Here is a 21411-nt window from a genome sequence, read left to right on the forward strand (position 1 = left end):
TCAATAAAACATCATTACTATCCGATGGGCGGATAGCGTCTAGATTGATCTGAAATGCGCAACGGCAGCTCTTCTAGGCAGGACAGTTGCAAAGGTAAGGCCACTTAATTGGCAGGTGGCTGGCTATTTCTGTGTATTGCCTTGGTCTTTTCCTATAATTTATCTCTTGTAAATGGCTAGCCTATCTGCGTGTTTCCTGTAGTGTTAATCCACAGTTTCATGTTGTCTTTGGCCGAGAAACATATTTTCATGGCATACTTTAGGACATCAAAAATCCAACAGTGATGGCACAAGTACCACAAAAGTAGTACCACTTCCATTGACTCCCAGATAATTCTGATAAAAACTTGATTTAACTTCGCAGACATTTACAGGGGATGAAGAAAATGATTCCAGGACAAGTCAGCATTCCTTGGCGATAGTTTTCGCGATAAAAAATTTCCATTATTACTCATTGATCACAAACCATGTTCAAATATTCCAATATATTGGCCAGGACCAATAAATTCCCTAGATAGCAGCAAATATAAATATATATACATAACAAGACCTTTTTGCGAGAGTAATATTGGTTTTTGAAATTGCAGTGTACACTGAAACGACTTTCAGAAAAAATTCAACGGCACCTTGAAGTTCGGGAATGATTTCTATCAGTGACTCAATTTCTTTTTTTTTTTTTTATGGCCAACAATGACAAAACGATAGGACACTTGGTAAAAGCATGTTTAGGCTATCAGCCACGAAGGTCAAAATCTCTGGTATTTTGTTACAAAGTTTTTGCCGATTTGGTGCGAGCCAGATCAAGGATAGATGTGGATAGTAGTAATTGATTCAAGTGCAAACTGGTTGTCAGTGTACATCCTAAAAAGATTTTTAGAAAGAGCAACACCAGTTAGTTCCAAGATATGTTCTACAGACAAGGAGTCCCGAGCTAGAAATAAAAGGTAGCGAAATGCAAATCATTTGTCAAGAATTTCAGGGCTTAGCAAGGATCACGTCATAACACATATTCGTCAACATGCTGTCATCCTCTGAAAAATTGGCTAAGTGCCAACATTTAAACGATAGGTATAATCCAGAGAGAAACGTGAATATTGCCAATTTCAGTCATTATTTTGTATTCATGCCAACCTTTCGATCCCTTAGAAATATGTCACCAACAAGCAAAAATAAAAATAATGATTGAAATTGGCAATCATCTTTCTTCTTTCTAGATTAATGACTAATGAGACAGTCACTAAAAACGAAAAACGATACCTTACAATGTAAGATATAATCTCAATCATAAAACAATCCATTTTCAGCGAAAACGAACATCTTACAGGACACTTGGGTACATTAAAATTCTTAAACAGGATCATAACTCCTGCTGAAACAATTCTTATGCGACGGTTTTTAGCTGCATTTTCGATCTACTAAAAATCTTGTGAACGCATCCTTATTGGCAATGGGATAATCCAACAAAATGATCTACGAAATTTTAAAGCTTATCGTAGATGATGTTTATACAGTTAGTGATAGATACTGTTTGCGATAAGAAACCTGGTTTCGAAGGTGTGATATCAATAAAAATTAGATACTGCTTGAAGTAGTAGTAACAGGAAGAAAGCATAAGGGAACATGCAGCCCATTTTGGTCGAGATCCCAAGTAAATGTCCCAGGAAATGAGTTTAAACAGTAAAATGATTTATCTCTTTATAAAAATAAAAATAAAAAATGTAATAAATAAAGTATGAATAGAAAACAGAATTTATTTAAAGTAGAATGCAGTATTCATGAGTTTACAGTAAGGCGAGGATTTGATATACATTATCGCTAACGTGTAGGATCACATGAGTATAAAGGCACTTGTTTATTTATGTCTTCAAATGGCGAGGGAAATGGCAACGTATGCATTCTGATCATTTGATATTTATCATATAATGTCAATCTGGAAACATCCTCAAGAGCTAAAGCACTTTAGCTTGGATACAACCGTAGGGTATGATCAGTAAACAACTCATGTTAAGGTCACGTCGCAATAGTCACGTCAATTCATTTATATCTTGAAAGTATTTCTTACTTTCTTAGTATTTCTTACATAGAAATAAGTGTTGAGATTCTGTATCATTTTCAATTCAGACTTTTTTTTTACCATACTAGAGTTAAAAGAACAGAACTAAACAGGCGCTATCGACTATATACTCTTAGACGATAGATCAAAAGTCTCTCTGGACAACAAAAGACTGATTTATACTTCTATTTACTTTGAAACTCATCTGGGCGTATGGAATGGAGCTGTGGGGTTCTACCAAACGCTCCAATCTCCAAAGGATTCAGTCCCTTCAATCTAAAATATTTCGAACTATTGTACACGCTCCATTTTATGTCTCCAACCTGACTATACACACTGACCTTAACATTCCTTTTGTCACACAAGTTGCTAAAAACAAGATACAGAAAACTCCACTTCAGCCTGCAATCTCATATTTATCCTCTAGCTAAAAATCTTTCTTTAAGAACTCTTCCTGACAACCCGACAAGACTTCTTAAAAGACAGTGGCCTCGTGATCTCCTCTCAAGTGAAGAGAGTGACTAACCGTCTAATGTTTTGGAGTGTTACCACTGGGTAACTTCTCCACTCGTTACTTCTCATTTGTTACTCTATTGTTATCATTGTTACTTATAGCGCTAACGCGCTGATTGTAGCACAAATAAACGCAAAAAAAAAAATGAATCTCAACCAGGGAACTTGTCAGTTACTGAGCATTCCAAATCCATCAAAACGGAAAGTATTTATCTCTTTTCTAGATTTTTGTAAGATAAAATGCTTTTCTTAAAGCTTTTTGCTAAACACATTGAGCTCACGAAGTTCTTCATTCAACAAAAATTCAATTTTTGGAGGCTCCTGGGTAAGCGCACTTTTAAGGACCCACTTCACTATAATGTACGGTCCTGCAAATTGTATACTATACAGCAGGATTTAAGTGTTTTGCTAACATTCAACGTTTAAAAGGAAACCCCATAACCGGAAATACCAGTTCATTGAATGAGTTTTAGAAACTTTCAATGGGTTTTTTTCTTGTTTGCTAGGCTAGAATTGCACTCTACTGCACCACCGACATCCAACTTGCACCTAATCAGCATACCTTACTACCTTAATTAAGTTTGAGCAATTAACAACTGAGAGAAATACCCCTAAATTGAAACTATTATTAAATTATTGAAATTGAGGTTAGGTCCGCAAAAGTAGGATATCTGCCGAAGCACGCATTTGTATCCCTGACCGATTTCAGACCAAAAGATTGATTAAACAACTTTGTGTAGAGAATTTGACTTCAATAATGTTTTCATCTCACATACGAGGTGTGGCTATTAAATAATTGCTATAAAACATTTTATTTTATATTTATACATATTTAGTTATTATCACCTTCAATATACACCCCTCCACTATCCCTACAAAGCTCCATGCGAATTTACCATTGTTCGAAACAGTGCTGGAAGTCTTTTTCTGTGAGCTCCTACTGGACGCGTGCCGCTTTTTCTTTCACAGCTTCAACGGACTGAAATCGTGTTCCTTTTAATGCAGATTTGACTTTGGGGAACAGATAAAGGTCACATGGGTCCAGGTCAGGCGAATAAGGCGGTTGGCCTAAAACTGGGATGTTGTACTTGGCTAGAAACGTCTTGACAGACAATGCAGTGTGAGTCGGGGCGTTATCTTGATGGAGAACCCATGACTTGTTCTTCCACAAATCGGGTGGTTTTTTCCTTACTCTTTCACGGAGTTCAGCAAGCACCTCACGGTAGAAATGTTAATTAATTATAATCGATATTTTCATCCGTTTTGGACGTGGAAGCGCGACCCGGGCGGTCATCATCTCCGTCGTCTTCTCGGCCATCTTGGAAACGCTTGAACCACTCAAAAACTTGCGCACGTGGTTAACATTCATCGCCATAAACTTCTTTTAATAAAAGATAAGTTTCAGTAGTGGTTTCACCAAGTTTCATGTCAAATTTCACGCCAATTCGGTGCTCTACTACATGTGTAGTATCATGTTTTCGGCAAAACGAAACTAACACCTCCTACACAAACGACGGTTCCGGTCAGACTGATTCCTCTACAAACACGTGAGACGCTGCAATCGAAAGAGAAGGCTTTACGCTGCACAGCTGTCGGTCGTTAGGATTTTGCGCATACATAGTTTTTCTGTAGCAGTATCAGTCTCGTTATTTAATAGCCACACCTCGTACTCCTGATGACTGCGAATAGGTAGTTTAGTTCCAGTCAACAATGCCTAAAAGTGGCTTACTGAGCTGGTCCATTGGAATTTTAGGTTTAGATGGAGATATCTTCTACTTTAAAAAGGGCAGAACTTTTTCGTACTAATTAACTTTTGTGCTCCCACCTTGTCTAAAAATATAAAAGGTTTCTCAAAGTGCAAACTAGCGGAGGTTTGCAATCAAAAGCAAGATATAATTCTTAAGAGGAATCAAGATTTGTTTAGTTCCATTCTTTAGAAACATTTTTTGTTCTAACGTGTCCCCAAAAAAGCACAGGATAGATTAGCGCAGCAGGGTTTAGTGTCAAGCTTTGCCAACTAAGGAGGCTGTAGGTGGTAGGTGCTCCAGGACAGTGAGTTCTTCGATGAGAATGAAGAGTACTTCAAATTAATACATGTACATAATGATTCATACAAATTAAACAAATTTATTGATTGCAGTAAGATAAAATCTAAAATCATTTGTAGTAAATATTAGAAATTATTGTAAACAATAATAATCGCTGTCATTCAATGAGCATGGTAGTAAATCAATGTAGAAATACGGTGAAATATAACTCGGGAAATAACAGTGGCAATAACGATAAAATATAGAGGCCGGCTTATGGGATAGCTGTTAATGGTGTGTACACGCCACGTAGTTTGTAACGTGGCGTTTTGCTGGCATTAGGAAGCGGTGCTCGTGGCACTTTGTTTGCTGCAGGTAGTGAATATGGCGGAGTGTTAGAAAGTGGTACCGGTAAGTATGTTTGCAATGTAATACCTAGTTGGTAACATACTGCAACTCCCCCGTTACGGACATTCCCCGTCCTGTGTGCTTTCGCCGGATGATATAATCCTCACAACTTTATGTACAGCCTGAAAACAGCTGCAATCCAGGAAAATAAGATAACAAATATGCGTAATACATTACTTTTGTGGTAAAGAATTGGCTCATTAACAGAACATTTTAATATTCAAAATATAGACTTTTCTATTCTTAATTGCAGGCAGTGAAAATAATTTAAATAGTTTTTGCATATCACATATTTATGTATAATAATTACAAATAAGGATATCGACCCATCGTACATGCATCTTTTAGCCTCAAGCCTAGGTCTCGGTTATCACCTAATCTCTTTGTGCTTCCAATAGCATTAGCCTCGGATCACCTCCGACTGCTTCATCCTCGTTTTCATCTTTATTACATTCTCCTTCTTGCAGAAACTCTTCAGTTTCATTCTTTTCCCATTCTTCAAGTGAAGTATCTTCGTTTTTATCAACTGCATCATCTTCTTCTTATTTTGCACTCTTCTCCCCTATTCTTCGAGGTCTCCATTCACTTTGATATATTCCATTAATGCATCTCTATTATCTGCATCCTATTCCATTTCATTTTTGTCTTTAACTTAATTCACATGCGTTTTCACATTCTCTTCTTTGATTCCTTCCTTTTCAACTTTCATCGCTTTCGTATTCGTTCGGTTCGAATTTGCCTTTTAGATTTTTTTCTAACCTGGCTATCACTCCTATCGCTTTATCTTCGGGTTAAATATTTCAGTTATAGAAGATAGTGATTCCTTTTTGTTAATACTTCTTTACCTCGTTCGTCACTAGCCGGACCCAGGTAAATGTTTGTTAATGCAGTTTGAACAATCTAGTGCAACTACAACCAGTTCTGTTTTCTTAAATGACAACCATATGCAAATAATCTTCGTCAATGGCGGATTTATAAGTGCAAAATGTGCTGTTTCCTTTTTTATGTTTTACTAAAAAAATCAATATTTTTTTAACTTTTCAATTTTTATTTGCATTAGTTGCAAATGCTGAAAATATTGTTAGTAAAATCTCGATTTTTGATTTTTGTTTTTTTTTTTTTAAATTGCTCATTCTGATAATTTATCAAATACCTGAGGAAGAAATGTTGTCTAAAAAAATTTAAAATGTATTAAAAACAGTAATAATTGGCGTTAAAAAAATTGACTAATCAGATTGAAGAATGAATTGATGATATGAAATACAGGCAGTTTTTGTAGCCAATGGTAAGCCGTGCTGATTTTAGCTGGCCACGCCCACAACACTCTGTTATTCTTTACTTACTTTTTATTTGTTACTTATTGTAAATGACTAAATTTGTGAATTGTAAATAAATTAGTAAACTTTACTTATTGTAGGAAGGGACTGGTTCGCAATTAACAACTCAGTAGTGTTTCCCCTACTCATTAGTTTGGAGCCTTTATTGTACACACTGAGGGAACTAGCTTTGATGTAATAACCGTGATGTTGTTATATTAATGATATGTTGAAAGATTTAGTTTCTTATTGAATTAATTATTGGTAATGCTTTTGCGCCAAATATCAACATTACACAATGCACAGAGTACATACTGCAAATATTAAGGAAGTAAAAACAAAGAACGTCCTCTTCAACTTGAAAATAATGAGAATTTGTATTAATTAGAAAAAATGTCGAGTCACTTGAAAGAGGCAAATAACTAATTTATTCCAAGAGGGGAAGAATTTTTTCCAAAGAGAAGAAGCGGCCATTTAATTTTGATTGAGCAATTCACCTTAATATCACTATCACAATCTCGAAGTGACACACTTCTAGGCCACAAAGAAATATTAAACCATCACTCAACAGGACGATCGTTAATTATCCTATCAAATATTGAGAGTGAAGAACATGGCCTGAAGACTGCAAGGTGTCTGGGAGTGGAAGAGATTTACTACATAGCCGCCCTAGACTATTCGCAGGGGCTCCTGTAGAGTGCCGCCTCTACTACTAAATGTCTCTCTCGGCGCTCCCAGCCAACAACTTCACCAAACCACTCTCTAAATACTTAATATTGATCCTCTGCCTCGCCATAATTCTAATTTCTCCCCCTAAATATCGCAGATATATTAATAAGGTCTTATTAATTGCTTTATAACCTCATCAAATTAACATGGTCACAAGTTTGCGACGCAGGTTCTCGATATGGTTTTATTTAAATTGTAACCTAATTTTGTAACTCCAACTTTTTGTCGAATGACGTTTTGTTGTCTTACAGTTTTAGAAATTTTGTTTCTATCGAGAGTACAACTTTCAATGTCCACTGAATGAGGAAATTTTGTTTTTAAATGTTTGAATTGTGTGAGAGCTTTTCTAAATGGAACCGTTAACTGCAGTAACCCATCAAATACTTCAATGTGGCTGCAGTCGAAAATATCATTTCAGATAGTTTGTTCATTAGAGATCTCTGTTCCACAAATACCACAACTTGCCACTTGAAGATGTTTCAACTAAGCTTACAAAGGCTCTAAAACGAAAATATTTTGTTTACGTCCAGATTAATCAAATCCAAAATTACTTATTGTATAAGAATTGAACAAATAATGTGTCCAATTTATCACTAGTGAAAGATTAGTTTTCAAACACAACTAATGATATTCAACTTAAATTGAATTCAATTGAATTGAATTGTTTAATTGAGTTGATTTTTTTCTGTTTCAAGTCGTCTTTCTGTGTAATATTTTTTATGATGAAGTCAATTCAATAACAAATTACAGGACTTAGGACCTAAATTACCATGAAAGAATCATGAAATATACAGTATAAATAATGTATATTAATCTATAGAAATATAAAGTATAAATAATCAATAATTCATTGACATTAATGTCATCAAAGTTAATGAATAAAACCGATTTTTTTCTCCCAGTTTGACGCTCACATGAACACATTTAAATTTAAATGGTAATTCATCTTTTGCTGGAGCCAATAAAGGATTAAGCTGAATAGTTATTAATAATCCTAGCAAGAAATATCAAAGAAATAAACAAAACGTTTTGAACGAAAATAAATATTTAAACCTCTTTTTCAACAATCATTGATGCTATAAACACATTGATATAAAATAAATTATTAATATCTTTTATAATACAGTAATTTTAATAGATTTATCGAAACAAAAAGTATCTTTTGAAAGGAAGTTACAAGAGAGTAAAACCGCTTTTATTTTTCTTTTTATATTTATAATTTTTTGTAACACCCCGTTTTTTTTTACATAATATAATCACTAATTTTTCATGTTGAAGTTAAGGGACAAAAAATGTAAAAATTAAACATTACTTTTAACAAAGTTGTTTTACTAGGTTTCGTTTTTGTAATAGAGATTACCTTTTGTTTTTCTGCTAATAAAGTATTTTTTTATTATTATTTTTAAACTAGTCTAACAAAAAAGCTGAATTATTCAGACGATCCAAAGAACTCAGTTTATTCCAACTAGTTATTACTTTTTTTTTCCAGAGCTGATTAAAAAATGAGGAAAATGCAAAAATAATTGATAATTAATTCTGGAACAAAGGAATTTATTAACATAAAAACTTCTGCTTCAAAAGTAACCAATGAAACGATGACGCAAAGCAAATATGGGTGACCCAGTGAAAATGACCACATTTATTTCTTTAATAACAACAAAAGTATTATAGATATAAAAGTAACAAAAAAATCTTTGAAAAGTAGAAACATGGGAGATTATTTGTGGAATATTACATCCTTCAAATGATGACCGTTCTGGGCTTTACATTCTTCCAATCGTTTTACGAAGTTTTTGAATACTTTCTTCAGCATGGAAGCCGAAATTTTTGCGAATTTCGGCTCTAATCCTCGATTTTAAATCCTCTAGATCACGGGGCTTGGTTTCATAAACACGACTTTTCAAATACCCCCACAGAAAAAAAATCTGGAACCGTCAAATCTGGCGAGCGAGGCGGCCAAGCGAAATCTGAAGAACGTGACAATAAACGAATTCCAAACGTTTCTTTCAGCAACGCAAGTGTAAGAGCGGCGGTGTGACAAGTTGCCCCGTCTTGCTGGAACTAGGTTCGATTCAAACGACGTTTGCAGCGGAGTTGGGGGATGAGGAACGAGTTTAACATCTCCCTGTACCTCTCTCCATTGACGTCGAAAAAATACGGTCCGATAATTCCCCACGACGCTACACCGGCCCATACTGTAACTCGTTGGCTATGTAACGGTTTTTCTGGAATGAATTGGGGATTACCACTTGCCCAGTACCGAAAGTTTTGTTTATTTACAGATCCAGAGAGTTCGAAATGAGCTTCATCGCTCATTAAAAGATTATTTAAATCAATCTCACCATCGTCCAATTTCTTTAACATGTTTTCGGCGAAAAGTAATCTCTGTCGGTAATCAGCTTCTTTCAACTCTTGAGTGATCATCAACTTATATGGATGGTGGTTCAAGTCTGAGGTTAGAATTCGACGCACAGATTCCCTTGATAACTTTAAAGAAGCTGCGTGACGGCGAGCGGAACGAGTTGGACTAATTTTTATTGCTTGGCAAACTTTTCCGATGTTTTCCGGTGTACGAACTGTTCTTTTGGCACCTGGATGAATCTTATCAGTCGTCTTGCCACTTTCACGGAAGTTTTCAACCCACCTGAGGATCGATTTTCGCGTAGGAACAGATTCATTACTTTTAACTTTGAACTGTTTACGAAACGCTCTATGAACTTTCACAACCGATTTATCTCGAAAATACGCTTCTACACAAAATGCTCGTTCTTTTGCAGAGTATCGTTCCATGATTACTAAAATGTTGATAACAGGAATCTCCCAGGTCTCTACTAACCATAGAGCGCGCGTTCGTCCCTGTAGCAGTGTTACCACCACAGTTATTCAAAAAAGAAATGTGGTCATTTTCACTGGGTCACCCTGTTAAAAGAAATATTAATGTTTGCACTTTGGAAACTACCTCTAATGGGTAGAAAGAAAGTATTGTGCGATTTGAGACAGACAAATATTCACACTGAGCAATTCTCCAAAATTCTGAGGTGACCACACACACACACACGACCTTCTCTTACTTCTATTCTCGAGTTTTTTTTTAACTCATTAATATTCTTCAAACTAGGAGCATTGGACAGACATTAATTCTCACCTACATTACAGTTTATAAAACCGTTCATTATACTAAAATGGAGCTTTAGAGAGAATCCAAAATCCCAACAATTACAAACTACAGGTAAGCCTAGGAGACATTTTCAAGAAAGTGAACTATCAAATGAATCAAGAGGTTCTTTCACTCGAGTTTAATAATACATTTAACTCTTCTTAAATGTACCCAAAGGTTAGCACCTACCTGACAGAAGAACGGCACTTTAAAGGAAGTCTACCAACGTCCCTCTCGGAAGTGCCAATAATTGAATTTAGTTACTTACAATTTTGTATTCGAAGTTTTCTAAAATATTAGAGATTAAATTTCCTCAAAATCTTTACGAATATTTTCAAACGCCTCACGTGGAACCTACACACTAGACTTAAAAGACAAGCAATGACAAAACGTGCGAAACTACTCTACAGACTACTTGGACGACGCTCCAAATTACCCATAGAACTCAAACGCTTAATATACAACACTGTCCTCAAACCTATGTGGACTTACGGACTAGAGCTGTGGGGTTCAGCCAAACCTACAAACATTTCAGTCAAAACTCCTCCGACAGATAGCTGACTCTCCTTTCTACGTGACTAACCTCACTCTTCACAACGACCTCAACATTCCCTTCATAGACCAACTCGCCAAGACTAAATACCAAAAATCCCATACTACTCTCTCGACTAGCTCTAATCCTCTTGTACAGTCTCTCACTTCTACTGACATCCCTAATACTCCTCGCCGACTGAATCGCCAGTGGCCCCGAGACTTCCTTGTAGGCTGAAGACCTAAATCATTATTCTCCTACCTCTTCTCTCTCCTCCTCGTATTCTCCTCCTCACATCCTCCTCTCTTCTATGGAGAGTGCTACCGCTGGGTAGCTTCTCTCCTCCCGCACCAGTTCATCGGTCTCTCCATATTTACTTATTGTATACATTATATACAGATTGTAAATTACAAAATAATTTAAAAAAAAAACTAATATATTTATACAAATATAATATATATACATATATACGAATAGGCTAATTGTATGAATGTCAATTGTATCGATGCATGAGTGGTTTATTATTTAAAGAATAGAAGGATAAACTAGAAACTTAAAAATTCGGAATTTAAGATCACTTTAAATAACTAGTTTATGTCAAGAGAATAAAAAACTATTACTAGATAAGAATTTTTTTAGAAAAGCATTAAAATAGGGCAGAGAAACTGCAAGAAACTGAAGGTCTGTATTTCTCCTGTAAGGGTTGCATGGGTATTTATACTTTGCCAACACCATTTGTGGCTTATCCTTGGAAGAAACCCTAAGGTTTTTGGGTAAATTCTCTCACTCTGCCCTTGTCTACAACTCTTAACTTACTAAACTCCGTTCAACTTGAGTTTTCAGTTTTTTAAATTATTTTGCAACTTTTAATTTTTGAATTCTCAGCTTTTCATCGATTTATGCTCCTTTAAGTATGATAATATGGCTGGCAATGAAGAATAGTTACTATTCAGGAGATAAATAAATTGCGTGAAATATTATTATTAATTTTATTTATTTATTGTTGATTTAAGTTGAGACGTCTGAAGTCACAGGAGCCCGGTGCTATTTTCAGGGCACTCCTAACTTACGATTAATGTTCGCTCGTTACCGGATGTTTGTCTTATAGTAAGTGAAAATCTAAGGACAAGTAACAGTTTTCCTTCCGCGTGAGATTCCCTGCGATTTCCGCAAGATAGTTCAGACTCGGCACCATGACAGAGTCTCGGTTTAATCGAATCCAAAAATTAAATTTAGTAGTGCCTCTTTTGAATGTAATCCTAAAGTTTATAAAATATAAAATGAAACGATATCCTGATGACGTTTTAGAGGACTTTCTGCATTTCTTTGTTATCCAAAATTGGTGCTTTTGTTTCGTTTCGCGCAGATATGAGAGGTTTTAGTGCAAACATTGCTCCTCGTTTAAAACCAAATAATAATAAGTTCATGCTATAGTTTTATTTAGTTTACATCAATAGTGTGAAATTTAAATTCTTTAGTCGTTCATAACGCCAGCATTTCTACTTAATATTCCCAATCATAAATTTACCTATCTTGAAATCAAAGCCAAGTTAAGGATTAACAAAACCTTAACTTCTAACTTTAACGATTTAACTTTACTTAAACTAAGAGATTAAGCAAATTATAACAAATAACACATATCAGGAGAATAGCTCTTACACCTGAACACCAATCATACAGTTATTGCATCATGAATATTTATCATATTAGATTTATGATTTTGGGTATACCCAAGAGTGTAACACATGAATAGCATTACTTTCTAGATTTAGTGCATTCGGTGAAAAGGGAAAAGGAAACTGTGCTATAACCCTAACTGGGCGTTGGAGTTCCCCCTAAACTTTGTGGGGACCGAATGGAAGTGGAATTTATGAGGTAGCCTCAACAAATATTTCCATAATTAAGAAGGGGACAGAGTTTGTAACTAGGGTGATTTGCTGAGATTTCGAGAGTCTATTTAATCTAGAGTTGTGTTTCTGGACAGATCACAGTCACTCCATACTCTGTAGAGTTATATTATGTAATTATATATAAAAAGGATAATTACTCGAAATGATATCGTTGATTTTATCCGTTGATACAAGCATGTTTTTTGTTCTCTGACCGGTTTGAAACTTCCATCAACAGGGATTGATTAATCAATTTAGTGTTGACAATCCGCTTCAAGCTACACTTACTGATCATAATCACTTATAATGATGTAATAATGCTTATCTATTCCATTTTTATCTATTTCGATGCATTTCACCTCAGACCACGCCTCCCTCTTTTTATTTATTTAAGGCGCGTCATCATATGAGGCCATTAGCGCCAGAGTGCACTTTTTCAGAGTTGTCTGGTTACAGCCAACACTATACATCACCGGGCAGTGAGCTCTATAAGAAGCTGCTAGCATTGAGAAAATCTAAGAGCCAGCAACTGGATTCGAACCCGGAAACTACGCGTTGGAGTCCAGTGTGCAGTCAAACACTGAGCTAATACCGTTTCCTTCCATCAAGATTATTACATTTTTGAAGCCAACACCATCAATGCGCAGTAAATCTACTTCTTCTATATCACTCAGCTTCAGAATTAACTTCAGCAACTGTACGACTGACTATCTTGACGTAAAATGTTCACCATCATGACAGAAAATAATTAAGCTATTGTAAGACTTAGCTTACACATAAATTCTCGCTGAAATGCTACAATATTAAATGACGTAAACATCTTACAGGCGTTGCTCTCTTTAATAATTCTACTTTAGTAGTTTTGGTTTTCTAAAAAAGCTCCGATTGAACTGGCCATTTGAAAAAAAAAAGGCACAAGATGTTAAAAACTTTACAAAATCCATAGATGGGTTCTACTGGAATTAGCCATTTTTCTTTAAAGATATCCTTGAAGGAAATGCAGTCTTGCATTTTATCAAAATCGCATGTAGTAGCGAACCTTAAGTCACATTTTCCCAATCTTGAAATTAATTTTCGACTTAATAGTTTAAAAACAAATTTATTTCTTTTTTGTGTCAGTATTGGGGAGACATAAACTGGACTCTTTTGTCAGAAAATCATTAAAAACCTCTTTTTTTCAGTTTTGAAAAACAGTTTTCAATCGTAGAAAATAAAGGAAAACTCTTAAGAGACAATTTCCAGTAAATATAAAATGATTTTTTTATTTAAATAAAATGATAGTAAGAAATGAGATGAATATAAGTTTAACGAGATAAAGAAAGTGGTTGGAACTGTTTCCGAAAATACTGGACCAAATTGATAAACACTCTCAAAAGAGCACTCGTTTAAACGAAATACTAATTTTAAACTTTCCCTTTCATGTTTTGGTTTGTTGTTCGTTGTGTTCATTCAAACATACTTATAGAGAGAGAACGTGAGAGTGAGTGCAGAGAAAGATCTTGAAAAAGAGAGAGGTTTGAAAGAGATAGCTTAATGGAGCCTGAGGAAGCGAGCGATTTCAAAGTGAGAGTTTAATAAAGAGAGCTTGGCAAGTGCGAGAGAGATTGATGGAAGAGATGAGACTTCTTTCTAAGAAACCGGTTCGATTGTTTCATTTCGATTCTAGCATTGAGCTTAGATAAGACCTAGTTACTGTTTATTTCGTTATCTCATTCAAACGATTTGCCAAAGTTGTATCATTCAGAATTACTGCTTTCTTCATTTCTTCACCTTTATCCTTGGTTCCAATGAAGCGTCTATTGATAAAGACCAAGAGGACTTGAAGAGAAGTGGGATGGACGCCATGCTACCAAAGCAAGTCCTCAGTAGCTTTACTGTGCTTTCAGCAGCACTGTATCGTGAATTATTCGTCTTATGTAGCAGCGTGCCTTGAATAATGACTCAAGGTTTTCAATCGAATGCTTTAAAATCTGCTCTCTTATGTACTTTTAAGTCTTCTACAATTTTCAAAAATATCTAACATTCGATGTTTTCGTCACCTATATCGTAACGCCTTTCTAAACTACACACAACTATGAAAGAGACGGTTTCATTTTGGTTTCGAATTACAGTTTCATTGTTTCTGGGTTTTGAACTAGATTACATTTCCGCACAGATGTTTTTTTTTTTACATATATCAAGTTCTATACTTCAAAAATAAAATGGAGATCTTATCGCTCTGTACCAATGCAGAATTATGCAGTAAATAAAAAAAGATATAACTTGAGGCATAAAATTGTTTGCAATGCTTGATTCATGAGTTACATTCTCAAAATATCTTTAAATTCTGCTAATTTTTTAGATTTTACGATATAAAATTATTGTCTTGTACTTAGTTTTAAAATTGCAAACATATAGTTAATTTTCCTTCGCTTTAAACTTTTGTTCATGGTATGAAGCCTTTTAGTTTAGAACTAGTTTAGTCACTGCAGTTGCTGAGTGTACAAGTTCTCTGTACATCAGCGTTTTTAAAAGCTTTTAATAAAAGGACTAAGATTTAAAAAAAACTACAAATTTTGCATGTGAACTGCAAGGACATCCGAATTCGAATCCAGCTGCCTTTCATTAGATTTTCACTTCTTAAGAGCCTCTTACAGCACACTGTCCAGGTAAAAGACAGTTTGGTCTGTAAAGAGAGGACACTGTTCAGTAGACGGTAGTGCACTAAACCAAAAAAAAGCTCCAAGAACTGATGACCACTGATGTTAAAGCCATGTTAATAAATGTAGTAACCATAATAGAAAATTTTTTATCTAAAAATTTAGAAAAACAATGGATGAATATGAGTAATTTTCTTGCATTTATCGTGAATAATTAGGTAGCTGGCTCTTCTACAAAAGAAAACTCCTTTTTAAAACGAATTTATTATAAAGATTGTTCGTCACATTAATTGAAACACGAATAAATAATTTAGAAGTTTGTAATATTTAAAGAAATAATAACATAAAAAGTAAACTTTCAGTTATCTCAACATGTTATAAAACTTCTTTATACTCGTATCTGGCATTCTATTGCTCTGACCTCTTTTAGTAGCATAACCATGGTTAATGAAAAAAAGTAGTAATTTTTTTTCTTTCTTTTGTCACTACAAAATGAATACTAAGACAATGAATATATCTTACATTTTAGGACGTGATAAAATTTGCAACGGGACTAAATTCGTAGAAAGTAAGCGTAAGACTTTATGGGTGCAACACTATGACTCTTATGTTGGTCTAACTAAGCAGGAGTCCCTAATTAAAGGTGCCAGCTGCTACCGACTCGCTCCTTACCTCTTAACATTGCCTTTCCACTTTCTTTCTTCGGTTTATTTACGTTTGGAACGCTCTGCCAAGAGTTGCAGAACTGTGGACTTAATTTCAAAAGAAACTGGTTTGTACGTTTGTTTAAGGTCTTTGGCCGGTTTCTTTACAGCCAGCTTAGTTCTGATCTCTTAAGACTTCTTTAGTTTCTTGGCAGAATGTTTCTCATTTGCAATGTAAACTCGACAGAGTCACAGTTAATGCATCACCGTCAATGGAGCCTAAATCGAAATAACCCAGCTGAAATATTATATTAATATATTAATAATATTGATCTTAATACATTTTTTTGCTTTTTCAGAAAAAAATGAAATCTGGCACATCCGCCATCCTAGTCTGAAAGGTCTTTGGATGTATCAGAAAAACTGGAGGGTGCTGATATGCGCCCAATGATCCTTTCCCAAAAAATTACATCAATAATCAAGTAGTACTCTTTTTTTTTTAACAAACAGAATAAAACTGAATACGCGTTCTCTGATTATATTTCTAAGGTCATCAGCTTCTTTCTAAATTTGAAAGCTTCAGCTTCTAAAATGAAGTGGGATTACCTTACGTCATTTAATTGCGTAACTGTGCGATTGCGAGAAAACCCCAACCAACTATATATCCAAATAATAATAATAATAATAATAATAATAATAATAATAATAATAATAATAATAAGGGAGGGGATTAGCTATGAGGTTAGCATACTGGACTCCCACGCGGAGGTCCCGGGTTCGAATCCAGCTGCTGACCCTTAGATTTTCTCTTCCTAGGAGCTTCTTACAGCTCACTGTCCGGTGTTGGACAGTGTTGTCTGTAATGAGAGAACACTGTCCGGAGGCCGGCAGTGCACTGAAAAAAGCTCCGGGCGCCAATAACCTTGGATGTTGATGCGCCTTAAATCATAAAAAAAAAAATAATAATAATAATATACTAATCGTACAGATTGCTTAGCTGGCTCTTATTTATGTTTTAATTATTTTTAACCTTTTAACCCAAAAGAAACAAGTAAAAGAGTTGTACTACCAACATCCCATTAAAAAAGCCAACTTGCAAACTTAGAAATATCCCATATTTATATTTTACAAATTTGACTTGATAGATATAGTTGTTTGGTCAAATAATATTTTCAAACTTCTGTGGCAACTAAGAAAAAGTAAAATTGGAGTCAATTATTATTGTTGGATTCTATGATTACTGCAACATTAAAATAATGTACTTGTAGGAATATGTTAAAATCGTGTTTAAACTTTAAAGTTGTTTTGTTCGAAAAAACGAAACAATTTAAACAGAATCGTTTATTGTAGCAATTCTTAGGGTGGTATCTTCTTTATTTTTCTAAGATTTATCGTTTGCGATTTGAAACTGTCTTTTTCAGCTTTATTGTTTCGAGACGAATATCTGTAAAGCATATCGTTAACAAGCAAAATATAATAACGCTAGTCAATGCGAGACTGGAACAACAATGCTGATCAACAGACGGCAATTATCCGTTATAAGATGTTTTTTTTTTTCCATTTCGATCGAATCGACTTTGGTCAGAGAATTTCGACTACCGCCTGTAAGCTTCATGTTATAAAACAATTAAAATTGAGCTATATAAGACTAGTTATTTCTGAAATAAGCAATACTCTACACAAATATTTTACGCGCAGAACATTTAAAAAAATAAATATTTAATCAAAGTCAGTGGAACTCAGAGTTTTTTTTTACGGTAAAGAATTAATATCGAGTATATTTGTGACGTAATTCTTTGCAGCCAGAGTAAATAAACATGGAGATTGAGGCTATAGTAGTGTGTAGTGAGGAAGATACAAAAAGTGTAGAATTGTCTGTGAGCAAGCTGGGATAGTACAGACATTTGCACTTTGAAGAGTGCAATATCAGGTAGAGATTACGTGATCATCACTTTTACTTAGGTAAAGTAATGCGTTAACTTTGCAATCTACATTCTACCTTTAATGCACTTGTTGCCCTTTACTGGCTGTTTGCAAAAGATTTATATTTCATATGTAATTATTAATCATTAATACAGACATCCGTGGGTGGAAACTTTACTCACCTCCTAAAACGGGTTTTTATGATTAGGGTTTTTACAAAAAAACAAATTGTTTCTCTCAATAACAGCTATCTTCATATATGTACCCAGATAATTTATAAAGTTCTTCTAAAGACACAATGCTATGCCAAAAGTTACTGCTTAAAGTAACTGTAATTTAAATTAGAATAAGCCAGTAATCAAACTAAATCTAGTAGCTAAATACTAAAGAATTTATTGTACAAAGTTATTGTTATAAGTTATAGAATATTATTTATTATTTTCGCTATTTAGTTATCACCTTCACTCTTCGTAGCATTACTCTTCCTCCAGTCTTCTACAGCCTAACACCTCTACCAGTAGTAAACGTTGCCCGCTACCTTGGGCTTTACTTAGACCGAAGGCTTTCTTGGAACTCCCACACTAGACTTAAAAGAACAGAAGTAAACAGACGCTATCGACTACTTAAAAGACTTTTAGACGAAAGATCAAAACTCTCTCTGGACAACAAAAGACTAATTTATACTTCTATTTTGAAACCCATCTGGGCGTATGGAATAGAGCTGTGAGGTTCAACTAAACGCACAAATCTCCACAGGATTCAGTCCCTTCAAACTAAAATACTTCGAACTATAGTAAACGCTCCATTTTATGTATCCAATCTGGACTATACGTACTGACCTTAACATTCCTTTTGTCACACAAGTTGTTAAAAACAAGATACAGAAAACTCCACTTCAACCTGCAATCATATATCAATCCTCTAGCTCAAAATCTTTCTTCAAGAACTCTTCCTGACAACCCGGACAAGACGCCTTAAAAGACAGTGGGCATCGTGATCTCCTCTCAAGTGAAGAGATCGACTAATAGCCTAATGTTTTGGATTGTTACCACTGGGTAACTTCTCCACTCGTATACTTCTGTTATTTATTGTTACTATTATCATTGTTACTTATAGCGCCAACGTACTGATTGTAGCAAAAATAAACGCCAAAAAAAAAAAAAAAAGTTAGGACTCTTATAATAGAGTTAACTTTGTTAAATAATTTCTTTAATTAGAACATTTCGTTTAACCAAAATTTGGATAAAGATAAGCTACAAGAAAGAAAAGAATTATGTTTGAATGAAGAAAGTAAAACATTTGTAATTATTGTCTAGCAAGCCTATCTAAGTCCAAATTATCTCAGATAAAAAAAAAGAACCTAATTTAAATCAGAAAAGTTTTTTTAAAAGTATAAATCAGAGAAATCTGGCAGAGTGGTAATGGTTTGTTGGATCAAGTTTTAGTGGTGTTGAATGAACCGTGTTTAGGATTTTCTTTTATTTACCTACTTGTTTGCAGGCTTGATTAAGGTAACTTGGCCTTTACTATCCTTTACTTTATCCTTTTAATACAAGGCCGACCCCAGGGCACTCGATCTCACGTGATTACCGGCTTTTACTTTCTTCCTCACGAGATCAGACGACGTGATACATTCAACTTAGGCTAAACTAATTACTAAAAGTTTTATTTAGGTCTTTTTTTGGTGCCAGTAATGTTGGTTTGTATCTAAATGGTGTTCTTTACGACATTTTTATATTTTTATTTAGTTTTTATTGCTCAACTAAGGAAAGAAACGACGCAGCTATAAACTTGCTGGACGTTTGTGCGTTTTGTATGTTCGTTTGTGAAAAACAAAAAAATAATGTGAATTGCGCCATATCTTTAAATTAACTAAGTTAAATATTGTTTAAATGGAGTAAAATGTTTTAATTCCCTGATTTTTGTATTTTTCATTTTATAAAACTTTAGATCTGCGGCAAACAGAGCAGGAGCTATTTCAAATTATTACCAATATTTACCGGTAACCGAAATAAAGCGAACATTTCTCAAACCTGACATTGATAAGATATTAATAAATAAGTAGGCGCCACGGTAGCCGAGCGGTTAGAGGCGAGGCCTGCAAAGCTAATATGTATTGTGTGGTACTGGGTTCGATTCCCGGTCTAGGCCTTGGATTCTATTTAAAGTTTAATATGGGAACTCTATAGTAAAGTTTGATAGCTAGTCGCCTCCGTCCACGATACCTAATCGGTAGCTGGACGCAAAGCACGCCTGAAAAAATAGGCATTACTTTTTACTTTTAATAAGTTATAGGAGAGTAAATAAATTTTGTAGAAAAACAATATTAGGTAGGTACTACTTTTACAATTACAAATTTCTAATTTAAAAAAAATTTAGATGTTTTGATTGGAGCTAAATAAAATCATATACATTCTCATATTACTCGAATGTAGATTGCTAAAGTCTAGTCCAGATCATGCCACTCTTCAGGTTTACAATCAACACTGTGGTTGAGAATTAATTTTGTTCTAATTTTAAGAGAGGTTTTTTATTTTTATTTTTTGAATTGATTTACGATAATTGATTGAATTTGAATGATTTATGCGATTTGGTTGATTGTAAGATCTACGTGTGCAATTTTGATTTGTGAAAAAGAATAAGAGTAATTTGTGAAATAGTAACTAGAACTCTTAGAAAAAGAAAAAATAGAAAATTGTAAAAATATTAAATATTAATTAAATAAAACCAATTTATAACAATACTCGAACAAAAAGTTTGTCATTTTAAGAGAATATACTTATTTAGACGAGACCTGTAAAGCTAATAAGTATTGTGGTGCTGGGTTCGATTCCCGGTCTTAGGCCTTGGATTTTATTTAATGGTTAATAAAAGAAATTTACAGTAAAGTATGTTTGCTAGTCGCCTCCATCCACGACACCAAATTTGGTAGTTGGACGTATAGCCTGTCTGAAAAAATAGGCAATTACTTTACTTATTTAGACGGACAGAATGGCGTTCTCTGAGGCTATTTGAAGACTGACCATGTCTACTAGAGCCTTGCTAAACCCCTTTATAAGCTAAACTAGCTGGTACTGCTGTAGCCATTAGTCATTAGCCATGTAGGTACTCCAGCGTAAATTCTTTGCATAAGATAATTTTTTTTTTTTTTTTTTTTTTTTTTTTTTTTTTTTTTTTTTGGCGCATCAACATCCAAGGTTATTGGCGCCCGGAGCTTTTTTCAGTGCACTGCCGGCCTCCGGACAGTGTTCTCTCATTACAGACAACACTGTCCATCACCGGACAGTGAGCTGTAAGAAGCTCCTAGGAAGAGAAAATCTAGGGGGCAGCTGCTGGATTCGAACCCGGGTCCTCCGCGTGGGAGTCCAGTATGCTAACCTCATAGCTAAGATAAATTATTTACTAGATTACTTTGATTAAAAGTATCATTCTCATTTTTTAATGCACGGAATAATGTTATATTCAGTGTCTTGAATAGCTAACCTATAGGATCTTTTGCCATTACCTTTTCACATTCATTTTGTCCGACTAACTTTTTCGAATTTAAAAGAAAGTGGTGACAATTTTGTCATATTTTATAA

The 21411-nt window shown here is 34.6% G+C and overlaps 1 protein-coding gene across 2 annotated transcripts in view; it reads right to left on the minus strand.

The window, feature by feature from the left end:
• hig (locomotion-related protein hikaru genki) overlaps nucleotides 1-21411 on the minus strand; it is a 781895-nt gene that overhangs the window by 67088 nt on the left and 693396 nt on the right. The gene's annotated exons all lie outside the window — the stretch shown is intronic.

Source organism: Rhodnius prolixus, unplaced genomic scaffold, assembly GCF_049639745.1.
Source record: "Rhodnius prolixus isolate KJV_2025 unplaced genomic scaffold, Rpr scaffold_2, whole genome shotgun sequence".
In the NCBI taxonomy this organism is placed as follows: Eukaryota; Metazoa; Arthropoda; class Insecta; order Hemiptera; family Reduviidae; genus Rhodnius; species Rhodnius prolixus.